A 2,855-nucleotide genomic window follows, 5' to 3' on the forward strand; every position below is an offset into this window, starting at 1 on the left:
ACTGTGCTAGCTCTGTGCTAGCTCTGGTAGCTATCTACTGCAAGCAGAATACTGACTGCTCATAACAACTCCACAGAACCCCAGTTCAAATAATTTGAACCATCCTATTAAAATAGAATCATATACAGATCTTTATAAAGAGCCAGATTTTGAAAATGCTTCAACATATCTCTGGCACAGCAAACATAGGAGAATGATAAAGACTATTATGATACATGATATTGGCTCAATTTGTCTAATGTATTCTTTTAAATCAATATTATAACACAACTGCATATTCATTGGTTTTTGGTGCTATCAATGCATCTTTTATGATGAATCGAAGGAGTAGGCAGGGAAAGAAGTAGATTAGAATAGTTTGTCACAGTTAGTTTGTACTATTGGACAGAAATAAACACTTATTGCACCTTTAGAGGGATATTACAATGTGAGATGGGATGTCGCATAGGTGTTGTGATGTGGTTGATATAACAAGACGTGAGCCAGCCCTTTTATTAGTTGGTCAAATTAAGCGGGCTGGAATTTTATTTTATTTTTTTTCATTTCTCTTCCTTTTCCTTTTGTTCTTCTGTTTTTATAGTTCATTTGTAAAAAGCTATCAGCAAAAATTACCAAAATTTTCACAAGTGTTGCTGAATTTCCTTAAGCACAGAAAGCAGAAGTCATTTTGCATGACTGCATTTGTTTTAGCAAATATATGATATATCTATATATAGTTTAACAAATTTTGTGATTCTGTGTGAAAAAGATAAGACGACTCCTAAATCAGGGTGACATCTTGTGGAGCAGAATCCTTATTAATGCAGGTCAAAATGTATGTTATGTTCTTATTATTGTTATATTATTTTCATATGAATAAATCTTACAAAACTGAGTGCATTTTTTCCTCTTTTGTGCAGTGCAGCAGCACTTATTTGATGAGAATGTCATCGACATGACAACACAGATGACTAATACTTTGCACAGAGAGACTGCAAACGAAAGAGAGGGATCTGTTTGAAACGAGTTTAGCTGCAGATGTCTCCTCTTGAGGAATGTCCTTGATTTTTCTCATTTACTCTTTTGAAACTTTTTTTTTCTTACTGTACATGAGGAATATTTCACTAAGAAAAAAAGCTAAGCTCGGGGATGGTTAAAATATGACCTGTGCATCAGCTTTATGTAAGACATGAAATATTGATCAGAGTGAAGTCTCTCCAGCTGCGACAGCTAAGCCTCCCCTTTACTGATCAGCAGTGCAGGTGGAGTCCTGCCATGTCCTCTGGGCCTCCCCCTTAGGCTGCCTCCTTTGCACTCTCTGTGTAGGAGCTGATATTATGAGAGCGCATGCGAGTGAGTTTCTCATCCTCACTGCAAGCTAAGATTGATTTCTTCATGCTTCTCTTTTCAACTTGCATTATGCCTATTGATTCTTTTTGCCAGAGCAGAGAGAAAACAAAGGCACGGATGAAATGCTAATGAGTTTATGTGACTGTACATTCGCTTTCCTGCAAAATGAGGAAAAAGAAATGGATCATAGATAACTTATTTTTGCTATTTTGTCAATCTTAAATGTTTCAGATCATCAACATATTTTTAATATTAAAGATAAGATGAGTAAATTGGAAATTTATTTTTAAAATGCTGAAATTATATTCAAACTAACCTGGCCCAAAGTAATAATTGCCATTTTAAACCTGGTTCTGCCGAATATTTTTTATGAAAATGCCCTTTTAGTACTTTTTGGTCAGCTGTTGCTTTGGTATTTGAACTCTGTTATGAATGTCAAGTTGTCTAGTGTCTTTCTTATTATTGGATCATGAACACAGAATCTGCAGCAGTCAGAGTCTGCACCACTTTGGACATTGTCCTCTGTTCTTTTCTGACCTCCTTGCTAACTCACTGATCTTGCTTTATAATATTTTCGAAAGCAATTAATATTAGTGAATTTTAGATTTGTTAGCAAACTTCAATGTACACAACATGCTTTGTTCAAACTTGTAGAAGGAAACCCAAACATCTGACCCAAGAATTACACCTTCAAAAAACAATTATCCCTTATACTAAGCAAATGTCTGCAAATTTCAGAATTTGAAAAAAAGTTTTTAAAAAAAATCTGTTTTTGCAAAGTTTCTGGCATTTACAAATATAAATAACTTTGGTAATTCTAACTGTTCTAAAGCAAGAGTCATTTGGTTTACTTTAACTTCAGGAAATGAGAAAAAAATGTGTATGTGTCTCTTACTTCGATGTATGTTAACTTTGGATTCATCTGCAAGTGGCATCTAATCATTGATTGCAGCTGTGTGGCTCATCTGTGCCTCTTAAACATAAACCTCAAGTTCAGTTTGAGCTTATTACAGTTTTCTTTTACTTTAGAAAGCAAGTTCAATACTTCCCCCGTCATTACTCATTACTGCTTGACTTGTTTGTAATGATTTCTTTGTATGCGTGGATCATTGGGGTTGTTGCTGGCAGCTGATGTGAATTTAATGTCAATAGGCTCATTAAAAAATATTTTTGCTGGGAAAAATATTGATGCGCTCAGTACCTATTTTCCCCACTTTTGGGCTGAGAGGAGAGAAATGGGACAGGAAGAGGAAGCTCAATTAAAAGTATGATGATGCAAGAACATGCAAAGTCTCAGCAAAGGCTCTGGATGTCTTGCGCACTCTTACCCGAATCTGTGTGAAGTTGAATATTTCTTTTTTCAAGCCTTCAGATACACTTGAAGAGATCACTGTACCGCTAATCCCTCCCAGCAAAGTCGTTCAGTTGGCAGGCACCTTGAGCACACAAACACCCACAGGATGGAAGACGCATGCCATTTCAAGAAGTACCTCTGTTCAAGGACTGCTTTGCTGGGACGATGGCCA

This window comes from Poeciliopsis prolifica, unplaced genomic scaffold (genome assembly GCF_027474105.1).
Source record: "Poeciliopsis prolifica strain line A6 unplaced genomic scaffold, Auburn_PproV2 SCAFFOLD007, whole genome shotgun sequence".
Classification (NCBI taxonomy): Eukaryota; Metazoa; Chordata; class Actinopteri; order Cyprinodontiformes; family Poeciliidae; genus Poeciliopsis; species Poeciliopsis prolifica.